At 46.5% G+C, this 7,272-nt stretch overlaps 1 protein-coding gene across 6 annotated transcripts in view; it reads right to left on the minus strand.

Annotated features, from left to right (window-relative positions):
* Positions 1–7,272, minus strand: part of EVI5 (ecotropic viral integration site 5) — a 161,732-nt gene that overhangs the window by 152,565 nt on the left and 1,895 nt on the right. The window contains exon 1 of one of the 6 annotated variants that reach the window (XM_006021831.2): positions 6,808–6,828. The exons of 4 other annotated variants lie outside the window; for them this stretch is intronic. The gene's annotated coding sequence lies outside the window, so the exon portion shown is untranslated. Of the gene's footprint in view, positions 1–5,105; positions 5,127–6,807; positions 6,829–7,272 lie in introns of those variants that run through there. One more of the 6 variants, XM_025201872.1, reaches the window with a different exon arrangement.

Below are 7,272 nucleotides of genomic sequence, written 5' to 3' on the forward strand. Positions count from 1 at the left end.
GGAACAATTTAGCAGTGCCGAAGCACACAAAAACAAAAATCACACCCTTTGGGTTGTGACAATTATGTTTATAAGTTAGTACAAATAATTAATTTTATTTAAGATGGGATTTAATCATATTAAAGATCTATATTGATCATTAGATACCTACTTTCCAAGGACAGAACACGGAATGACAGAACATTTCCTCCCCTCCTCCAAGTATTTCTGACAACTTTAAAGTTTAATTTTTTACTAGGAAAAAATATATATGAGAGACGACACTGGATTTTTAAGACTTCTACTCTCTTACATTTTTTAAACTACAGTCAATATCATTTTTGACTTGTTAGTATACCTTGTATCATATCTATTATAATTAACCATTATGAAAAGTTTTACCATATTTACTTGAATCCAAGACAAGGTTTTTCTCCCCGCATTTAACTTGTGTGCGGGCCGGGAGCGACCCGAGCCCTTTTCTGTGCTGCACGCGGGCTGTGGCCAGCAGCCCGGGCACGCTGGGTCAGAGAGGGAAGGCCGTCGAGCCGGAATTAGGCACAAACGCTTAGCGGTAGTTTAAAAGATTGTTTACTTACACCGAGATGGCAGTGGTGTAGGCTGGAAAACTTGCTTGAGTTGCGGTTACAGACAGACAACAAAACAAAACTCAAACCTGCAGGGCACGAGGGTACGTCGCAAGGGGTTTTCGGCAACGGAAAGATGCAAAACAAGAGGGTACGTCGCAAGGGGTTTTCGGCGACGGGAAGATAAACCTGCAGGACTCGAACCCGGGTAGAAGAGCTCTGAGGTCGGTCGTCTGGCAAGGACTCACACGAAGTTTGCTAGGCTCCGTGGGTCCAGTTCTTTTGCGCGCAGGAAGGGATACGTCTAGGCTGCGATCGACGATGGGGAGAGGCTAGAGGCTGATCAGACCTCTGTTGCCTGCTTGAAATGCGTTGGGTCCGTAAGGATCCGCAGCGCTTAGAGATCTTCACACAGCGTGAAGTCTCCTCCTCCCGGTGTTCGTGGAGTCCTCCAACTTGGGCGGAAACCACTCAAGCCTTTTATACGGCTAGCAAGCCAATCACTAGCCGCTCAGTGTGAATAATTTAGAACTGGCCAATAATGGGGCTCGAATTAGCATACAAATGGCGGGAACTCTTTGCAACGAGCATTTCTGTGCTGCAACAAAGAAATGCACCCTGCAAAGAAAGCTTCAAATTGGCGGGAAATTCTCCCTTGCACCGGGGTTCTCTTTTGCAGCAGAAAACTCCACCGTGCAAAGAAGCTATAATTTAGCAGGAACAATTTAGCAGTGCCGAAGCACACAAAAACAAAAATCACACCCTTTGGGTTGTGACAACTTGGAGGTGTGGGGAGCCTCTTGTCTTGAATTTAAGTACAAATCAGAAGCATAGTCGGCAACAGCAGCTGAGGCTCCAACTCCAGCCCCAATCCAGGGTCAGGGTCAGAGTCAGAGCCACAGCCACCACCTGCCCCACCCCAACTTTCCCCCTGCCATCTCCCCCCGCAACCACAGCCTCTGACCCCCCACCTGCCCCCCACCATCTCTGGCCCGGCTCCAGCTTAGGGCACCAAGCACATGATCATTCCAGCCCCACACAGCAGCTAGAGAGCCAGGTCTGGAGCTGCCACTACTGCAACCACTGCTGCATGGCTGGGCTGGAATCATCACGTGCTCTGTACCCTGGACTGCAGGGCCAGAGACAGGCTGGGGCTGGAGGGTAAGCAGTGATAGAGTCATGTAGCAGAAGGCCAGGCAGGCAGGCACTGGGGCACAACTTGCGGGGGTGGGGGATGAGACAGGCAGCAAGGGTTAGTCCACTTGACTCTCCTACTGCCTGCTCCCGTGCAGTTGCTTGTCCCAGCTCTCCAATAATTAGATTCTATACATGGAAAATAATAACAAATTCATAAATTTTCCATTTACAGAATCTTATTATTAGGGGGTCATCTTAAATTCAGATAAATATGGTGTTCCCTTTTCTGAACAACTGCACAAGGGGCATAAAACAATTCATAGTTTACAGACAACAAAAACAGAGATTAACTTTCACCATCAAAACTTGTATAAGCTTTCTCATCCATTTTAGGAGCCTCGTGTACTCAGGCAAAAAGGAATGCAGGTAACCTTACTATGTTGGTTAGAGGTACACAGATATATTGGTTAGGTATTGGATCAGCACCAATAAAAGGAAAATGACATTATTGGTTATTGGCTTTTTGTGGCCATTGAAGCCAATAACGTTTACTAATAATTATGCCTTCTGGCCAGCGCCCTAGATACCTGGGTTCCTTATCACCATGGGGTCACTGCCCCTGAACGCCTCAGTTCCCTCCCACGGGCCAGAGTAATCTGAACGCAGAGGGCCCAATCTGGATGCAGAGGCTCAAGCCTTTCTCCATCCTCACCCCCATCCCCTCACCAGCAGGCCAGGCTGGGTTGAACTGGGTTGGTCTGGAGTGGAGCAGAGCAGCTGGCTCAGTGTCCGGGCACTGGTGTGGCAAAGACTGCAGGTTGGGGCTGGGGCAGGCACTGTAAAAGGCAACAAGTGCCACAGAGACATGAGCAGGAAGCTGCACAGCCCAGCCTGGTCTGGCATGGCATGACTCAGCCTGCAGTGCCCAGGGGTTCACACCCCAGGGGCCAGCGCCTCACAACTGTGTGCAGCAGGGTCCTTCCCTGGCCCCTCAGTCCCGCCAGGTCCTGCCCTTCCCAGGGCCAAGACCAGGTCCATTCAGTTACAGGCGACTGGTAAGGTGGGGCACGTGCGGGCCCACAGTGAGTTGGGGGGGGGGGGGGGGGCACCAGCCCCACAACAAGCCACAGCACAGAAGCATAGGAGGGGATATGGGGCTTCTGCCCCCCACAGGCCCGCCCACAAATTGTGCCCCTCCAGACTCAGAAGGCACCAGCCACCCCTGCATTCAGCCTCCCTTGCAAAGCATGGGTGCTTGCCCTGCCCCTGGCAGCAGCAGCACCAGGAGAGGAAGGGGCCCTTCCCCCTGGGGCCCAGCTGCGGGGGAGGAGTGGCCCTGTTTCTCCAGACCTGGAGTGGTATCATGGCCCTGCCATGGGCAGAGGGAGGAAAGTGGGGAGTCTGGCCCAGAGCCCTGCTGACCAGGCTCAGGCAGCTGCCCGAGGGTCAGGATTCAAGAGCATTGTACAGAAGAAGGGCTCTGCACGGCCAGTCGCAGACACTGGTAGGCCAGCCCCACCTGCTGCAACTACCACAGGCCACTTTTATATGTGCTGGGGGTGGGGGCACTTTAATTAGAGCAGCTTCATGTGTCATGTATCAGAGTCCCCCACTTAAAAATGGCAGTGAGGGCACCTGAAAAAGTTTGTTTGACAAATTTTAGTTCAGTCGTTCCCACCACCATTTTTAAGCGTGGGGACACTGATACATGAGACACAAGAGCCTGCTGGAGTGCAGCAATTGCCACGCTCCAGCAGACTCGATTAATCTGGAATTCCAGTGCATCGGAGTAGTCTCCCTGCTTGTGTATAGGCAACCCTGGCTCTGTGTGTTATAAATGAAAGAAGAAAAAAAAACCCCAAAACAGCTATTTATGTCAGTAGTTTAAAATGCTTTGCATTATTACTAAATATCGGTTATCAAATCGGCATTAACTGATACGGTTGGTATCAGCTATTGGTATCAGCCAAGAAATCTTTATTGGTGCACCCCTAATGTTGGTTGATAGCTTTCCAAGTTAAAAAAGTTTGCCTGGATTAGGAAAGCCATTTTACCTTTATGCACTAGTTTCTAAACAGGCTGAAGCAGAACCGTAAATAGCATCCAAAATGGATCCAACCTGTTCCATGCCTTTACCACAAAATGAATCTTGATTGCCACATTAGGATTCACTAGCACAAGAGACCAGAAAGAGCCTATTCAATCCTCTTTCAAAGCTAACCAACCTTTGTAGCTGGGTAAACTGAAACATAAGGGTTTCCAAACCTCATGTGAAGAATAACGATCATCTGAAAGGGGATCGAAGAAATTCCCCATTATATGCAGAACTGCAAAAAAGGCCAGACACTTCAGAAAGTCCTTCAATCAGTATCAAGTGACTGCTACATTAACAATATCTAGGGGGACAAATTGCCTGTTTTAGGCTAACCATTCTCAAGTTCTCATGGATGGAATGATTTAAAAATACCTTGAATTGTAACTGTTTTTACAAGATGGACTTTTAAGTAGCGTCATGATTCAAACAAGCCATTAGAGAAGGTAAGATTTTAAACAGAGTCCAAAAGCTTAAATAAGGACAGATTTAGGAACGAGAAAGAATTCCAACAAAGGCACTGAACCTAATGCCATGAATGGCCATTGAAATACAATGAGGAGAAGTTTGGATTACAATACGTCACAGAGTAATAAAAGGAACAATTTGCCCTAAAATAACAGTTCTCAAACTGTTTAGACTTGAAACACCACTTGGAAAATGCCAGCCTTAAGCTGTTTCTATTTTTTTGACTGTGGAAAAAATAATGAAGCAATTAATTATTCTATTGTAAAGAACTAAGGAAGACCATGACATATCAGAATGTTCCTTACACTACGGACTCCTATTTGAAATCGCTAGGTTCCCCTTGTGAATCACGTGTAGGCCTCTGCACACCCAATCACACCTATATTGTGCAGCAACACTAAAAGCCTGGTTAAGAATCACTGCCCTAGAACACAGACTTCACACCTCTTCCATTCCTAACTTCTAATTATACAAAAAATTATATTAAAACACACATTTGTAGCCTGGGAAACATCAACACCATTCAGACTCAGAGCAATTGGGCAAGTTACAAACAAGCTCCCCTACACATTCTGAAACTATGCTTCAGTTCCAGACTTCTCCCAAGAAAGTACCAATGTGTGTATTGCTTTCTTCATGAGAAACTATGAAACAACAAAGCTAATTTTCTCAGATGAAACTAAACCATTTTTTCCACGCAGCCCTACAAATTAATAAGACAAATGCATTAACCCAAGGTGACATCTATAAAACTTTTATACTATATATTCTTGAATTGTAAAGCCTACTTAACAATTATTTTTTCCCTTGTTATTTACTTAAGAAAAAGTTGAGACCCTTACCCATACAGGGTATGTTGCAAAGGAGATACTGTCTCCATGATGCCTTAAGTGGAAGTAAGCACATTAGGGAGTAAAAAAATCAAATAAGGTATTTATTACAAGTTGGTTCAGAAAGGATAATTTATAGCTATTAAACTTAATATTTGTTACCCTGTTGTATATGTGCTTAAAGTGCTGGATTGAAGGGCACTTTCAGAAATGCAGAATACTAATTTCCAAGTAGATATCTATTCAAAATCTGAAATTCTGCTAACAGTTAACTGAAGTAGAGGGGACAAACAGCAGTTTTTATGGCATAAGAGTTTAACGTAAGAACAAGTAACATGGAAGCAAAATCTGAGTTAACTAAGGCTGTTCTAGATTTATTTTTTTATAATCCTAACGAGATCTGGTCATTAGCAGAGTAAATAAATACATTTTAAATTTTTATTTTCTGCTTGGTGGAAAGGACTTAGGCAATTAGCTTTCAGAGGAAAAATCCAATTGCAGGGGGATTTCCTTCTAGTTTTATTGTGTTTTTTTCTACTTGTTACTAAGATTAATTGACCAGTAAACTGAAAGCAAATGAGACAAGTAACTGTTTTTCTTCTCTAAGTATTTCCCCCTGCCTTTCCCCTCCTACATATCCCCACTTTAACCACCCCACCCCCACCTTTTCACCACTTTCTACTGCATGGTCAACCAGGTAACAGTTTTATGGCGCTCAGTGTCTTATATGTCTTGCCTACTCCATCATCTCATTCACCATATCTCCTTCCACTCCCCTACCATATTACATTTCTCATGCCAATCCATAATTGAAGTACTGGCAAATCATTTTTCAAATAAGCTGAAAGTCTACATATGTATACATGCAAACACATGTACAACCACCACCACTATAACTGCTGATAGAAGAAAGGGCAGAGACAAAAATAAGGAACTCTAGGGGGAACCCCATGCAGAGCATTTCTCCAGAGCAACCTAGCAGGAAGCAAACGAGACCCAAGACCACTTTTACTCTTATCCTAAAACGCCCACCAAAAAATGTAATGCGTGTGTGTCACATCGAGGAAAACAAAGTCTTTAAACTTACAAAACAGCTTTACACAGAACACAGTCCTGTCATTTTCATTTTTGCCTGCTTCCTGACCCCATGAACAGACTTGAAAGGACAAACTTTCTCTCTTCCTTTTCCCCCCTTAAGCTTCTCCAATAGCATCCATTAGCACTAACAGCTAACTTCTGTTTCCCTCCCATCTACTTACCAGCGCGCACCACAAAAGCAGTGTGTATTTTAGTAGCATATACAATGTTAGCAGTATTTATATTTAGCATAAATTTGGCATGTATTTTATTAGTATTCACTAATAAACTATATGTAACTATACACATGGTTAGCTGTCCACTAACCATGCAAAGGCTGTAAAGCCAATACAAAATAACTAAGAACTTGTCAAGCCACTTTGGAGATCCCCCCAAAACTATCACATACGTTTTCGTGTCAAGATCCCTTTCCAGGACAAGACTGATGGCAAGCCATCATTCGCTTCTCAACAGGCTCAAGCTCCTGCCCAAGTTACATGGCCTCTCTTAAGGCATGAGACATTACCGTGACAATAAAATGATCTGCCAAAGGTCTCATTCAAGAATGAAAACTGAATGAAAACCACACGTCTTTTTTGCCACAACATATTTCCATTGAATCGGGAAGAGTGGCCACCTGCAGCGCCGACAGCCAACATCTCTGGACAGGCAGCGACAGCTAATTCAGACAGCCAACATCGCCCCCGCACAGGGGCCGGGAGCTCCTTCCAGCCCCCGGGAGAGGCGGAGCCGCTCTGCGGGCGGCCGGGCGGGCTCGCTCCCGGCCTGGCGAGACCACGAAATCCAAGCAAACCGAAACCATGACAGCGACCGACCCGCTGCCCAGCACCAGCTCCCGGCCGCCGGATCGCCTCCCCACGCCGTGGAGGACTGGCGGGGGACGCGCTGCTTCTGCCGTCAGTGAGCCCGGGGGCAGCCCGCGCCGGCAGGACAGGACCGGGCTGGGGCAGGCGGCGCGGGGCAGCGCAGGGAGAACCGGCGGGACCCGGCAGGGCAGGGCTGGGTTATGCTGGGAGCCGGAAGGGAACGGCCCACAGCCCCGGGTGCTCGTCGCCGTCCCCCGCAGGGCGCGCTTCGGCCC

This window comes from Alligator sinensis, unplaced genomic scaffold (genome assembly GCF_000455745.1).
Source record: "Alligator sinensis unplaced genomic scaffold, ASM45574v1 scaffold199_1, whole genome shotgun sequence".
Lineage (NCBI taxonomy): Eukaryota > Metazoa > Chordata > Crocodylia > Alligatoridae > Alligator > Alligator sinensis.